The 16,811-nt window shown below is 51.7% G+C and overlaps 1 pseudogene across 1 annotated transcript in view; it reads right to left on the minus strand.

Moving 5' to 3' along the window:
• Positions 1-16,811, minus strand: part of LOC144951016 (rho GTPase-activating protein 7-like) — a 188,715-nt pseudogene that overhangs the window by 154,426 nt on the left and 17,478 nt on the right. The window contains exon 2 of the transcript XR_013640445.1: positions 2,443-3,446. The product of XR_013640445.1 is annotated as a rho GTPase-activating protein 7-like (transcript). The remainder of the gene's footprint in view (positions 1-2,442; positions 3,447-16,811) is intronic.

A 16,811-nucleotide genomic window follows, 5' to 3' on the forward strand; every position in this document is an offset into this window, starting at 1 on the left:
CGCCAATAGTGTGCAAGAGGAGAAGAGAACAGCGTAAGCTTCGCAGAGCGTGCCAAGAGCCGTCATCGTTCTGTCACACCGACAAGGCTTGTTGAACACTGTAAAGGCGCTCCCACAAGGCCTATAAAGAGTGATTCACCGCATGCCAATCATGCAACGGGGATGGGTGGAGGCCGACAGGAGAAGGGAAGAGAAGCGGAGGGAGACAACCCGAGGAGAGACGGTGGAAGCAGCGGTAGCAGTGGCAGGGGGGGCGACACCGCAGAGCGGGGAGGGCTCGACCGCACAGGCGGAGGCCACTGGGGGGTGGAGACTGGGGGAGGCCGCTGGCAACCATAGACTCACACAGTGACCCATAGAGACCCATATACTCACATAGAGATAAAAAAAACTCACACAAAGACCCAGAGACTCACTCGGTGACCCAGAGACCCACAAACTTACTCAGAGACCCACAGACAGACTCATAGACTCATAGAGAGACTCATAGATTCAAACGGTGACTCACAGACTCACACCGAGACCCATAGACTCACATAGAGGTGATCGCAAGGCTACTTTGAGCAAGATCCATAACTTACTGAGAATGACCTTGCATATGACATCTGGCAGAGCCCCAGCATTGATTTAAACTGGCTCGACTGCTGGTCGGATGCTGTCTGTCGAAAGACCAGTCTAAGAGTTCCGCTTGCACTGAAGCAATGTTGCCAGAATGAGTACGCACTCCGTTGAGAGGCCGCGTGGCCGACAGGTCGTGTCAAAAAATGCCGCTAGATTTCATTTGCGGAGAGACGGATATGCGAACGAGACGTAGAGTCCCCTCGTTTGTTCCGAGTAGAGCCGCTGGCACCGTGATCAGATGGGTCTCAGCCCCGGCTGCTCGGCATCAAGGATTCTTAAGAATCTTGAGATTCCTCAAATTTCTGCAGTCGTCCGTTCAAATGACAAACACATGCTGGCGACGTGAAACGCCGCCCTCGAAAAAATACGACGCTGCCAAGCGCAGCTCAGCGCGTGCCGGGGAAGTGAGCTGAGCGAGAGACAGCACCCATCACACCAACGCTATTGATTATTATAAGAAATAATTACTTTTATGGCAATAAAACAGGAGGTGTTAAGATGTTAAAACACCAAGCAGAAACATTTTGCAAGGACTCATGACTGCATTAACCACACAGTACTTTTGGTGAACATGCAAACAAAAAAACATGCTCTGGTAGCATATGATGATGCATTGTCTTTGAAACTGGACCACACCAGACATCTTTCTTTAAAGCCTAGTCTCAAACAGTGTGAGACCAGAGGGTGCCAAAAGGCGAACAGCACAAATACAATGCCACTATCAGGACATTGAGAGCTCGGGGTGAGCAGCTACATCATGGGACTTCTCGTTGTGACTGCTCGTTTAACTGGGAGAGCCGTCACGGCGCTAAACGGTTGAAATCGATTTACAGGGGGGACGTGGGGGAGGACGTGGGGGGGGGGGTGTGGAAGGCGTAGGGGGGCACGGGGGGGGGGATGCGGGGAGGGGGTGTGGGGGGGGGGCGCGGGGGGCGGGACGTAGAGGGGGGGCGTGGGGGAGGGGTCAAGCGCAGGCGGTGGTGCTGGGGAAGGAGAATTCGTGGGTTCGTTAACGTGGTGGCTCGGCTACCAAAGCCAAACACGAACTCTTGCTAGGATGGGGGGGAGGGGGTCAAAGGTGACCTTCACAGAGCTCTCTGGCTGCCGGCCCTCGCTTGACGGAGTGATTGTCCACCTCTCGGTGACATCGCGGCCGTACGCGACCTAGGTAGGCTGCGGCGTCTATGGCCACTCACAACGAGCCCATGCGACGAAGGCAATATGTCAGCCAAGTTGCGAGTTGTTTGTTCCAATGAATTGTCTAAAACTTTGCATGCCTCGTGTAACGATCCCAAGACGTTTGGGCGTTCCGCTGAACAGCCGGATGCTCGGGGTTCACGGTTCACAGCGCGGTGCGCTAACCACTGCACCACCGCTCCACCCCTGCACGAGTGATTTAATGAAAAGTCGATGCGATCCGATGGACATTGCACGTTTGTAAGTATGTCATCGTCTTCCATTGTCTTGAGCAGGATAGAAAAACAGAACCCCGTACTGCGTCTCCACATCGGACTCAATTAAAAAATCTTTAGCTCCATCGGCATCGTGGCTTTGGTGGCCAACATTACCCAGCAACTTTTGTTGGAGAAAGCAAACCTCCGGATAGGTATCGACCCATCTGTGTCTCATCACCCTGTTAAACAAATGCACCCGGGTGTTACCACACACGTTATTGGCAAGGTGCACTCTGCGTGCACTATGCCCCCCCCCCACTCCGTTTAACCACACGAAGACAAATATCGTTTTGTCATTTCAACTGCAGAGATTACAAATACTGTGGCGGGTACCGCACGAGCGGCAAGAAGATCCACGCACACTGACCGTGGCAGGGGGCGACTGCGGCTCTTGGCTCGACACCGCCGTTGCCGTCGCTGGCCGGCCAGGGCCGCTGGCCCCATCTCCCGCAGGCTCCACCAGCTTCTCCGCGCTGCCAACAACGGGGAGGCTGCCCCCATCCATCCGCCGCTTCGAGGTGCCACCGCTGCCGCCGCTCCCCGCGACCGGCGGCTGGCTTTCTTCCGCTTCCCACGTCGTCTCGCGGGCCTCTCCCAACTCCTCTACCGCCATCTCCTCCTCTTCTGCCTGCTCCTCCTCCCCCCCGCCATTCAGGCAGCACCCGGCTCGGTCCGACCGCTCGCCGGCGGCGGAGGAAAGTTCGGCGCTCGGCGCTCGCCGCTCCGTGACGGCGTCAGGGCCTTGGTCGGGCTGCCAAACGTCGCTGTCCTCACTGCGGTGGTCGTCGTCGTCGTCGTCGATGTGCAGCAGCACGCAGTCCATCGCGATTAATGGCAGAAACGTGCCGAGAGGCGAATCTTCCGGAGACCCTCGGGGCCCCCCACTCACCCCGCTCACTCCGCTCCCCCCTCCCACGTCCTCGGGGGCGTCGTCCGTAATGGAGCCGTCCCTGCTGCCGCCGCCACCGCCCCCGCAGCCGCCCCCTCCGCATATCAGAAGGTGCCGCCCTGGTTTTTGATCACGGGGCCCGGGAGCGCCGCGTGTGCCATTTGGCCCGGCGGGCTGATTTTGGCTCATCCCGCCGATTCTGCTGGCACGTGAGGAAGGGTTGGGCGTCTTATCGACGGCGGCCCGTTCTGTTTTGCCAAGACTTTGCGATGTTTTCATTCCGCACGCACCTCTCGCCTCTGCCATCTCCACAGCGGAGGGTGAGCGAATTGGATGAATGAGATTGGCAGGGCCAGAGCGGTGTGGCGATTATTTTATTCTATGGAGTTGGCGGATCGGTTTAAGTGGTTTAAATGGGGACTCTTCGGGAGTGTTTTTCTGTGCGCTCGTCGAGGGCGTGGGCGGCTTTGACGTTCGATTCTCTGAAACGATAACACAGGAGAGGCAGGAACGCGTTCATTTTTTTTCCGTGAGATCGTTCTCCGATTAAAATGAAAAAAAGTTAAAACGCACAACACAAAACCAGTTTACTGTCGCAACATCATGGTATCCTTATCTAGCCAACAGCGCAACAAGACACGATTGCTTTCCCCACAGAAAACACCCGTGGCACCATCTAAAACGGCCGAGCGTTTGGCAGGCGTGAAAGAGGAGGCCAAACGCTCTCTCATGTGTCCTCTGGTGGAGGTCCTTCCGCCAGCAGTGGTGTGAGCAAGCGATTGTCGGACTGTTCACGTGAACACCTGTGGTCTGTACGGTCGGACCATCATCGTCGTCGTCTTCCTGAGGATGGTAATAAACGTAATAAAGAAAAACATAGTCGTAATAATGATAACAACTGCTGTGCCATGAGCCCAGCACATGGAGCAAAAACGTCAGACATCGTGCCGAGATGCGAGGGGCACGACCCGATAGCACGTCGGGAAAATATTTCAGTGAGCTGGGAAAATTATGAAGCCGATTACTCCCAAAAATTATTTAGCATAGTGGTCGCTGATACGTGTAGTACAGGGCAACCTCGCTAGGCGCGGGGTTTACGTTGATGGAGAAAAACCGTGGTGAGCAAAACCGCATTCAACGAATTATCAACTTCATGGGAAAAGGGGGGTTGAGTTCCTGGGTAAAAAATCATCACTCACTCCCATCCATCCTAATTCTACACAAGCTCTGCCCTTGTCCTTGTACTTAAGGTTGTTTAGTCGCTCTCCATTTCTCGTGTGTGTGAACTCTTTATCTTTACCTCAACACAAAACCCTGTCTGCATCACTCTTTCCGCACCACGGCACTGATGCCCGACGCTGGCCCCTAACACTGAATTGCCAGCCCGACGCTGGCCCCTAACACTGAATTGCCAGCCTGCTGCTTGCCCCCAGCACTGTCACTTGAACGATTCGCTATTGTGGACGTCCGCATGACGAGCGTCCTCATGACGAGCGTCCTCAACGAGTGGACAGCCGGACGCACGCGGCAATGTGCGTGAATATTTTGCTGCGCGTGTTGGAGCAGCGTCTCGTTACAACGCCGCGCAGAAAACAAAAACGGGCGGTCAACGGTAGAAGCGTCACTTTGCCGTTGTGCTGATGGGGTTTCATAGAAAAAAGATCGGCCGCGCAAAACGCTCGAGAATAATAAAAGCTCCATGCCAAGTCACGTCGGGGAAACCAGGCCGGCCCCGACGCGTTGTTTAAATGTCGCGAATGCAGGCTCTTGTCAATCGGAACCATCACAAAACGAAGGAACCGACCTGGAAGACAAATAAGTCGTCGTCGCCAAGTCGATTAAATCGCCCTTCGGTTCCTTCCGACGAATGCAGCACTCGCCTCTCGCAAAGTCCAACTAACAACTGTCTCTAAGCAAACAACTTTAGCAGCGGCAAACCTCGCATAGCCACATCATCAACGCCGTCGTGTTCCGCAAAACAAACATCATGAATGTTTAACACGTAGGCTTTCGCGACCAATATCATCCATAATATAGTTTTATGGGTTAGATCGCCTAAATATATAAATGTGTCATTAAACCGGCCACCGAATGGTTTAATGAACGTAACAGGAGGACTTCTCCACAAATCTGGCTGTCGCCTGATGAAGTTAGTTGTAATTACTGGCGACACATCGCACTCAAATTGTAAATGTTGTGGATTTGCTCTCCAACACACACCGGTGTGCTGTACTAGTGACGAATTATCACGTTCTGCTTACGTGACATCCCTTGGCTGTGTCGGGTGGTGGCAGGTTTAACGACACATTTATATATCCACGCGATCTAACCCCAAAGGGCGATATTATGCAAGACATCATGAAAGTAAACCGTGTAGAGCCAAAACATGCGCTCCAATAAAACCGCATTCGGCGAGGTTTTCCTCTACATATTTACGCAGAACTCTTTATTCATTACGATTTTGTTATTTCCTTAAAAGTGTCAGGAAATTAAATATGGGCGGGAAAGGGGGGGGGGGAACTAAAATGAAAACTATTCTAGTTTTAATTTATCATGTAAGGCCCACTGAGCTACGTAGCTCTTTTCCAGAAGCAACCTGTCCACCAAATGATAGCTCAACAAAGTGGCTGATCGTGTGGAAATAGCAGCAGCCAACCGGAGGACCCGGAGAAAAGTCCACGCGACCACGCGGGGAGAGACACGCAAACTCCAGATATACATCATGCATCAGGGTCGGGATCAAACCCACGACCTCCTGTACACCAAGCGAGGTGGCTAACAAATGAAAACGTCCCCCCGAAGCCAGGGGTCCCCAACCCCCGGGCCGTGGACCGGTACCGTTCCGTGACCTTTTAGGAATCGGGCCGCACAGCAGGAGGTGAGCGGTGAGGCCGCACGTGGCCCGCCCCCATTGTTTTCTTATTTACCACTTCCATCCGCGCCTCTTTCCCGCACTGCACACACTTGTCTCAGTCACAGTGTTGGTCAGCCCACAAACTCTAACCCCTAGTAGCCAAAATGAGTAAAAAACAAACGTCGCTGGAGAGCTTCTTTGAAAGAGGGGGAAAGACCCAAAATGATGAACCCCCCCCCCCCGTCCATGAAAAAATTGTCTTCCACGAAACCGGTCCCTGGCGACAAAAAGGTTGGCGACCGCTGCTGTAACAATCACGACACAGGGACGCTGCGTTGCTGGTCGAGCGATTAGATCCATGGTGGCGCTTCTAGCGTACGAGATACCGTTGGTGTCGACACACCGCGGTGACCCTAGTGCACGGGAAAGGGAGCGGAACGCCCGGGAGGCGGCTTTTTACCGTCCACGGAGGAGATGGAGCGATACAATCGGCTCGTGCTGGGTGGATTATTATATCGCGAGATCGTGAGAGATGGCGAAGGCTCGTGAAAGTCTTCATCCATTAGTCAATGGATCATGGACGATGTTGTTTATGATGATGATGACGACGTTGCTGGATGGAAACGGAGGATGATGGGGAATTTGATTGGAATGTGTGGGATTATCGTGGTGGCAGGGTTACTGTGGTGGCAGCAGCCAACCTTCGCCTCGAGGGGGAATGGAGGGAGGGTGGAACCGGAGGGGCAAGGATGGCTTTTGTTGACGAACGCTACCCTTGTATTTCTCCAAGAGATTAAAATAAAAAAAACGCGGCTTGCACTGCATAAGAATGTGAGCATTAACATGATCGAGCGCGTGCACGCACGCACGCACGCAACCTGGCACCCGTGCACAGGTGGGCACGATGTGTGCACAGCTGCACAGCAGCAGCAACAACGCATTCACCTCTCCTTATCAAACACGGAGTGGAAAGGTGGCAGCAGACTTCACGTGAGCCCGCTCCGTTCAGTGGGAAATCACGGCCAAAGCCATCGCCGACCCGGCGAGCAAACACCGACCAACGATCTCCCGGTCTCCAGAGCAGCAACGCGACCAACCATTGCTCACATCTTCATCATCGGCCACGGTCTATCCACTGCTGGATGAAGGCCTCGCCAAGAAACGTCGCCTTCTCTTGAGATACGTAATCTAAATTAAGATTCCGATTCTGACGGCACGATCCCCCTAGCGCCAGCGTACGAGCCGATTCCACAGCTCCATCTCCACGGTGAATATATTCGCTCGGGGAGCGATCCCTCCTTTGGCTGTAACTCCGTCACGAGTCTCGACCAGCGGCCGTCGCCGCGTCGGGCCGGTCAAAGTGATCTCTCCGACGAATTGCGTATGCTCTCTAGTCCACGTGTTCATCTCTCTGCCTCTCGTCGTCACCCCACGCATGTACCGCTCCCCCATGCATGCCCCTTTCTGCACTTTACATGTTTTGTTCCGCTCACTGTACCATGGTCCATGATTCTGAATCTGACGGAGAAAGCATTGCTGTTAAACCCCACGCTGCCATGTTATGAGGTATTGACTAATTGTGCTTCAGTCTAACAGAGCTTCATACTAATAGTGCTCCTTCAACGCAGCAGAAAACAAGCCCACCATACGAAGCCCTCATTCCGCCGATGTGTGGATCGCTCGACGGATGCGCTCGAATGACGGATTCTTTTGCATTTGCATTGCAACCCCAGTCGAACTGTAAAAAATAAAGTGGGAGTAAAGAGAGAGCGACCTCCAGTATACCAGGTGAGGTAGTTATCGTCTCTGAGCCACCGTGATAATGATGAGAGAGAAAACACAAACTCCAAATATACAGCAGGCGTCAGGGTTGGGATCGAACTCACAACTTTCAATATACCAGGCGAAGTAGTTAACATCTCGCCACCAGAGCACGACTGCGGTCACCATCCTAAAACCCGGGGAGTGGCACAGTAACGCCGCAGGCCGCTTCAATCGACCGCCAGCAGTGCTTCATGAACTCACCTTGTGGCTCCCTTGGCCACCAACCTCGACATGAACGCACACGAGTCGCTGATCGCCCCCTCGCCACGCAGTAGAAGAAGCGCCTTAGTCGAGTCTAAGGGTTGCCTGCGCCAATCTAGGAGTCTCTAGGTGAGTATGTGACATCTCCATGCGAGCCTAACATCTCAAACCACGGAGCAAAAAACATGCCACTGCCCGCTTGGATCATACAGACGACTCCAGAACCCGTCCACTGGTCACTCGCCGACCTTGATATTGAACACGTGAATGCCCCCATCAACTCCCCGCCATATACGGCAAACAAGTATAAGAGCAACACGACCATTATTATCCTTCCTAGCTGCCGAGCCACCTCAAAGCGTTATCCCTCGGTCATCTGGAATGCAATCAATGAAGTCAACTTCAGCTGTGTGCGTATGTACAAACAGCTTTATGATGATCACCATCACTCTTCAAAAATAAACGTCTCTCGTACGGAACGCTACTGCTGCTGTCGATCCTCCCCGTTTCAACCTTCCACTCCGCAAATGGTCGATCACCAACCGAATCGGGACTGGGCGTGCGGCCGATGAGGCCATCCGATGGCACAAATGGCGCTCCATCAAAGATTCGGCGGTCTGTGAGAGATACGAATCCCAACCATCAACCGCATCGTAAACACTTCATCGCTGTCTTCACTCCTTTAAAGGAGGTACGCGGACGAGATCCACTCTGAGTCTGAACAGACAATTGGGTGGATAACAAATCTACAATTACATCATGAATCTGCTGCTATTACTCCATTCGAAAGAAGAAGAAGACCATCACTCGTGACGCTGCGTTGGCTGCGGTGCACAAGCACAAAGGAAAATAACTAAATAACCCTGCGGCCCTCAAACGAAAACCAATGTACGGACCGCACACAATAGGTGGCGTGTTGTGCAAAAGGGCCATTTTTCAGAGTAGAGAGATCAGTTTTGGAAATTAAAGTTGAAAGAGATTGTATTCAATACATGTATTCAAACCCAAAGCAAATGCGCAACACCACATGTGCCTGGGCCCTCATTAATCCTGGAAGAGACATTCGCCACGGCAGGAATGCGCCGCACGGCAGCAGCGGTGACGGGATGCCAGCGAGGGCTCTATGGCACGCCAGCTCCACCGTCTCCGCGTGCCCCGGCACGTCCAGGTCGGCGGACAGAGTTGGGGGGGGGGGGCCGCAGATGGATGGCTTGGTGAGGAGCGCTCTCCTCGCCCAGTGACAATGCAGCTCCCAGGGCCTGCCTCCACGACGGAGGACGTGAAATGAGCCGCAAGTCTCTCTGTGTCTCACGAGCGATCAGTCCGCGCCCCCATCTCAAAGACGTCGGTGGCGACGGTCAGCGTCGCGGCGTTCCTTCCCGCCACCGAGCTTTGTCCGTGTATTCATACTCAACGACTTCGGGTTATGACTCTCCTCCCAATTGCATCCAATTGTTAAAAATGCTTATTTTGTCACTTCATCGGCCGCCTTCCCTGGCTTCTTGGACCGATAGTATTCCCAGTCAAAAAAACACATTCACGTTCAGTCTCTTGTCTTTCTCGTTACATGTCCAAGAAATCTAAATTAAGCGGATATGATATCATCCACTGTCTGGTGAATGCCTCCCCGTGATGAACATCAAGACGAAAAACATACATGCGGATATGTAGAAACAGCATAATCAATTAATTGTAAAAAGAAAAGCACCAATTCAAGCATTAAAAAGAGAACAGGAGCTAGAATATTGTATGTACAGTATCTGCAGTGTAATGCTAAATCTAACAATCATAAAATTGAAGGCCACATGTAAACAAATACAAAAACTATTTGGTCAGGCTGCTGCTATTTCAAAGACAAAAACTCAATACTCGTCAGTAACACCGCGCGACCTTGAAAGGGAAAATATTTAATGGGCAACGTTTCGGTTAATGGCCCTACATCATAGCAAACCAACAGATGGTCCACTCTGTCTTCTCTGGCCTTGCTATTTATCTGACACAAATAAAGGGGGGCGTGACCCAAAACGTCGCCCGTGGTCTAAAATCGCCTGGGCTTCGAAAAAAAAATCAGAAAACCAACATTTTCAAATTACAGCCTGGAGCGAGGTTTGATTGGTTTCGCTCACAATGCAAGGGAATGTTTCCATCTCTAACTGTATCAGCAGTACCGCACAGCTGCTGTCCGTCTCGCATTGGTAGAGGAAATAGCGTCAGAACAGAACAATTGACGACGCAGGGCGGAAACGAAGAGATTACACAAAGCACAGAGACGACACAGCTGTATCTCCACGCCACGTCTGGGACGATCCTGCACAGGTGTCCGTTGCATTCTATTTTCCGTTGTCGTGGCTTTTCTCATCATTTACAGATTTGAATGATCGTCACCTCTGGGGAAAATGCTACTGGGGGTCCCCAATAGCATGAAGGCAACACCCCACTCTGTGTATGGGATTCCCAGAGGAATTTTGGCAGCAGTACACCGGCATGTGGTCCTACTTTACTGATGAGTCCTAAGGAGGACAAAACCGTTCTACGACCGAGTCTCTGTTTCACTGCTGCCGGTTGTTGGGACGTGGCCACAGTTTCTGAACTCTTGAAGAGTCTGTGATTCTAAACTACAACATGGCCACACATACAGTTCCTTTTGAGCTGGTGGTCTCGACAAGGCTGAGCGAGAGCTTTTGCACGTGCAGTGCGTGCACACCTCTGTGTGTTGTAAAACATCTCTTCGAGCCACGTGGCTCAGGCGGCTTGAAATCGGAAGGTTCGGAGTTCAAATCGGGGCTGGGGGAGTTGACTCGGCTCATCATTCCTCTGGGGTCAAAACAATTGTACCAAGGTGTGTGTTCTATGGAACATGGGATTTCCACCACTGACTCAGGGCTGTAAACAGCAGATAAGCATGATCTCAATGCTCATATGAGCAGGAATTCACGTTGACTGCATTAGCCCTAAGAGTTGGGATAGGTCCAAGTAAATTAAAATGTAACTTACCACTGATTTCCTTGTATTGTCATTGGTGGCCGAGCTGAGACCGTAACACTCACTGCACATGAGAATCACGGATTCATTCCAGGTGGCCTCTTGGATGCGAATCCATTATCTCAGTGGTTCTGGCTCTGTGTGTGAACGTGCCCATCAATGTATCTTCCTAACTAAGCCTTAGGACTACCACATTTGCGGGAGGCTCAACTAGGCGGGACAAGGTGAGCTGGCAGCACCCAGCTCCCTCCATCAAACAAGCCCCACTCAGCCACTAGCCCTGCCAAGTGATGCATATTTTCTGTAGACCACACCCACTTATTGGGTGACCACACCCAGTTCTTGGGTGACCACACCCAGTTCTTGGGTGACCACACCCAGTTCTAGCCCCGCCCACTGCTCGGCTAGCCCCGCCCACTGCTCAGCTAGCCCCGCCCACTGCTCGGCTAGCCCCGCCCACTGCTCGGCTAGCCCCGCCCACTGCTTAACTAGCCCCGCCCACTGCCGGCTAGCCATGCCCACTGGCCGGCTAGCTCCACCCACTGCCTGGCTAACCCCGCCCACTGCCCAGATAGCCCCGCCCACTGCCCAGATAGCCCCGCCCACTACCAGGCTAGCCCCGCCCACTACAAGGATAGCCCCGGTCACTGCTCGGCTAGCCCCGGTCACTGCTCGGCTAGCCCCGGTCACTGCTCGGCTAGCCCCAGTCACTGCTTGTCTAGCCCCTCCCACTACTGGGCTAGCCCCTCCCACTACTGGGCTAGCCCCACCCACTGCTCAGCGATCCCCGCCCACTGCCCAGCTAGCGCTGCTCTTTGCCTGCATATTACGAGTCGATTATGAGGACAGGAAATTTTAAACCGAGAGGGAAATGTTTTTTTTTTAACAAAAGCTTCAGGACACCCTTTCTGATATCACAACTGTTCCGGCCAAACAACAACATTTGGTAGACAACCTTGCCTGAGCTGGGGACCACAAACATGCCTCTCCAGCTGTAATTATGTCCACGCGTAAAGGTATGTTTCTTTATCTTTTCCTCGCTTCTTTGCGCTGACTTTTGCGTGACCCCGGAGCCCCGGGCACGTCTGCGGAATTCCTCGGAGAATCCACATTGATCGCGGACTCACGGCTGTCGTCACACATTGACAGCTCCGTCGCACGTCCAGATTCCAGACGTTGCACATTGACAACGAGTTAATATTTGCCGCCGATGATAAGCGACGATTCTGGAGAGCGTGTGCCCATCCCCCCCTGGGATGGAACAAACGCACGGGAGGATGTTTCCGGAGCTTCAGAAACCTTTGCAGAGTGTCCCTGACATCGGCGGGGGCGGCGTCACGCAATGCTGTTTATTAAACCAGGCAAGAGATGGCTCAGATTCACTGCCCGCTTTACCAGGGACCCGCTCGTAAATTATAGTTACAGGCCCGGTAGGCACACACTTTAGTTAACTTACCATTTAGCACACATAACAAACAAAAAAAACCCCAAAACATTCCTCAATAGCACTGGCCCTAAAAAGGATACATTTTATAATGTGCAACATTTTTTGGCAATGTCCAATTTTTCATAACAGAGGGGACAGGGGCCAGAGAGATTACATGAACAACAGCCAGATGACTGCATTTTGTCAGGGCCCTGTGGTGTATAGCAAAGTAGTTCTACTGAATCAAGTTAGTTACATGCATCAGTGGTGCAGATACATTGTAATACGATTATAATCCATTAATTTGTAATGGGTTTAATGTCTTGTTTAAATTGGATTGGCTGTTCCTGTGAGGTCATGACATCGATTTAAGGTGACACAGTGACCCTGATTTCCTGGATTGGTTGTGTTCCTCGGGCTTTCTGAATTTTGCTCCCGAAAAATTGCGTGGCGTAGTTTCGAACAAAATGCCTCATCGAGTGGCCACAATTATGGTGGCGAAAACTCGTCAACTCACCGGCGAGCTGACACGATGATCATTGGCGCGTCGTGCAAAAATTTGCGCACTTTGCACACGTGACAACGGACTTCTTTGCCTGCGTCAGAGCACCACGTGGCGTGGAAAAAGAAAATGCCGAACCATAATTACAGTCGAACCTCTCTTAACGACGGCCGTTAAGCGAGCATAGGAAATTACCCTTTTTCACCCAAAATCGTACTTTATAATATTTCATCAATGGATATTAATGTATTGAGATACTAATAACATTAGAAACATGATTTTAAAAGAAACATGGTTAATCAATGCATTAATGAATGTTTATTGTACCTACAACAGCCCGTCGCTAACAGGGGAATTGGTCGGAAAGGAACACATTGGGCTCTATGGGGGCACTACACTACACTATACACGACACTACTATACACTCTACTATTAACTACACTACCATACACTACACTACCATACACTACACTACCATACACTACACTACTATACACTACACATTGGGCTCTCTGGGGTGCTCATTAAGAAGGGTTCGACTGTACACTATACACGACACTACTATAAACTACAATACTATACACTACACTACTATACTACACTATACACTACAATGGAGGCCCGTCCGTCGTCAAGCGATTAGTCGTTAACAGGGGTTGCTCGTTAAGAGGGGTGCTCCTGTAATTGCTATCACAAATCTACTTGTTAAAATCAACAAGGCTGTACGTGCACTAACCGTATTTGCGATCTCGTGATCCAAACATTATCCCTGATCGAGAGGCGAACATCAGTCGTATGGCGGCAGCCAATAACGCATTGACGCTAACGAGATGGAAAAAAGTGGTGAATCCCTTTCTCACGCGTTGACAGCCACTCTAGATGATCATTTCAAGTGGGATAAAAGCCCCGTAGCTTTGAAGGCAGAGTCTACGTCGCTCTGCAGCTACGACGACTGCTTGCTAAGAGCTGTAGCCGCTGGCTTCAGCGATGATTATCTACGAGACGATAATTTGTTTCTCATGGCGTACAATTGTTGAAGTGGGGCAGCCATAATGAGCAATTTTCAAAAATTGAGCCTTCGGGACACCGAGGGTCTCCCACGTGAGCTTAGAGGCCAAAGTGTTACGCAGAGGGGAGGGTCTCAGTAGGAGACACCCAGAGGGGAGAGAGTCTCTATTGAGACACCCAGAGGGGAGAGAGTCTCACAGACACCCAGAGGGGAGAGAGTCTCACTGAGACACCCAGAGGGGAGAGAGTCTCACTGAGACACCCAGAGGGGAGAGAGTCTCACTGAGACACCCAGAGGGGAGAGAGTCTCACTGAGACACCCAGAGGGGAGAGAGTCTCACTGAGACACCCAGAGGGGAGAGAGTCTCCACTGAGACACCCAGAGGGGAGAGAGTCTCTACTGAGTGGAAGGGTCGCTTTCCTACATCAGCGGGAACGTTCACGTGTCCCGAGTCATCCATCCAAGCAGCAAATCTCAGAGACCCGGCGAGATGAGGCTGCATGGCGCTGTTACTGAAGTAACACATTCCTGCGGAGGGAGCTGGTAGGAACGTTGGGTTGCTCAGTCAATGGCCAGGGTCAACGTCGGCGTGGTGTATTCCGCAAATATGCCCGACTGTGCGGGCGGCCACAAGCCAGCGTGAGTAGGTTAAACGTTGAGTTTTATAAGGGCACCACGGGGTGACCAGCCCCTCCCCACCCAGCCCCACCCCTCCCACCCAGCCCCACCCTCTCCAACCAGCCCCTCCCCACCCTCCCCACCCAGCCCCTCCCCACCCTCCCCACCCAGCCCCTCCCCACCCTCTCTTCCCCACCCAGCCCCACCCTCCCCACCCAGCCCCTCCCCACCCAGCCCCTCCCTCGACCACCCAGCCCCTCCCTGCACGACGGACACAATAATCCCCTGTGGGCTGGTGTAACCAGGAGGTTCCTACCAGTAAAAGTTCCCCATTGCAAGGCTCCGCGAGTGGACAACGCGATCACTGCGAGACACCTGCATGGGCAAGCTCGGACGCCCCTCTCACTATGCTGTCAGAATTTCCGATGGGTTCGCCTTCGTGAGCTCTTGAGAATCTCGCACCTTTGAAACGTATCTCAAGAATCCCAAACACGCCTTTTGGTTTGGCGTGGGCAGCTCGAGGCGAGCGACGGCTCTCGCACGCCGCCGGTCAAGGAGGATTTTTTGTTTTGTTTTCACTGGCTTCAAAAGTAATCGTTACAGCTCATTCGTCCGCGCGCTAACGAGCACGGCCAGCGGGCGAGTGGTGTGACCTGTGGTTCTCGGCGCGAGTCCACGCGTTCCCCGAGCCGCCGTCTTGAATGTCACCTTTTGCAAAGCGGTTTAGAGTGAACTCTTGGAGACACGTGTGCGGACAATCCTGTTTGCAGACTCAGCCATGCTTTTGAGAGGGAGAGAAAAAAGAAGGAATAACAATGTAACGGTTTTGAATATGGAGACTAGAAGCAACAGAATTGCAGTAAAAAAAAAATGGATTGTAAACAATTCATGGAGAAACAAGATGAGTACTATTCTTGGTTCTTTCTGTAAAGTCACGTAGAAGTGAAATAATAAAGCAATAACATTTATTATTGTTTTATTTCCCTTCTACGTGACTTTACCGAAAGAACCAAGAATATGAATCCCTGCAGTCACAAAAGCTTTAAAGGGAAGTAATACAATAATAAAACAATACAATCTATTATTGTATTATTCCCTTCTACGTGACTTTACCGAAAGAACCAAGAATATAAATATCCCTGCAGTCACAAAAGCTTTAAATCGAGAACAAGATGAGTACTGTATAAGCTAAATGCATCATGGATAGCAGCAGGGTACGCAGGAAGAAGAAGGCAATTAATAATAATTATTCGAGAAAGTCAAAGTTAGATTTGTAGGAGATGTAATGAGAAAATACGACACTGAACGTGTAACTGTTTGACTGGGGAAATTATTGGTACCAAGAGAAGCCAGGGAAGAAGACAGATAATTATGTACGTAAGCAATTCGGTCGATTGGATGCAACTGGGAGCAGAATCTCAACGCCACGACCGCCGACGTCGTCGAGCCAGGAAAATGGCAACATGGAGCGAGCTTAAATTTGGTACTGAATATGGCGGAGCTGAACATGCTATATTCCAAGCCCGGTGCATACCATTTAGGCTCCCCGGTTCAATCGCCAAACAGCGCACCGGACTTGCGATCCACACACGGTCGCCGGTTTGGTTCCATCTCCCGGCGGTGCGGCGATTAAATCGACGGCGCCATTTTTCCACCCAGCGGTGGTGGCGGTTGGTCGACCGCAGTCAGAGACGATCGGCTTGTTGCGCGGTGCGGTTTGGGAAAAAACATCGTGGGCACTCGCCACCTCTTCCGAAAAGTCTGGCCAGTGTTAAAGGGTAGGCCAAATAGCCCAATAGATCCGTAACAGTTTGTTTTTGGGTTAGATCGAGCTGTGTCGTTAAACCCGCCACCAACCGACACAGCCAATCAGTCAGGTTTGTTACGTAAACAAAACGTGCCAATTTGCTACGATATCAGCACACCGGTTTGTTGGAGAGCAACCCCCCAACGTTTACAATTCGAGTACGACGTTTCACCGGTAACTAGAACAAGCAGCCTCATCTATACCCCTATAGAGTGGGGCCTCTCTAGAGCTCGCTTCTAGTCGAGACCCTTCTGCCAGCAGTGCCGTGGGCATGTAGCAGCAGGGCTGCGCCTTTGCCTCTTAAACTTTTTTTAATCTGTGGGCTGATGACCGAGTTATGGATTAACTGCGCCTATCAAAAACAGAAATGTAGAACCCGACGCTCATTTTGCGCCTTTGTGCACTCGATGCTTCTCTAATGAGCCTGCTCCTAACTCACGACTCTGTGGCTGATTGCTTAAGAAACCATTCCATCCCAGCACACGATGGCAAATATGTCCCGAGCTAATTTTGCATGCCGAGGTCTACAGCGGGCTACGACGAGAGGGCTTCAGCAGAGAGAGTTCGTGTAGAATAAGAATAGAATTTTACCCGTTCTGGTAATAAAACAGGAGGTGTTAAAGT

Source organism: Lampetra fluviatilis, chromosome 60, assembly GCF_964198595.1.
Source record: "Lampetra fluviatilis chromosome 60, kcLamFluv1.1, whole genome shotgun sequence".
In the NCBI taxonomy this organism is placed as follows: domain Eukaryota; kingdom Metazoa; phylum Chordata; class Hyperoartia; order Petromyzontiformes; family Petromyzontidae; genus Lampetra; species Lampetra fluviatilis.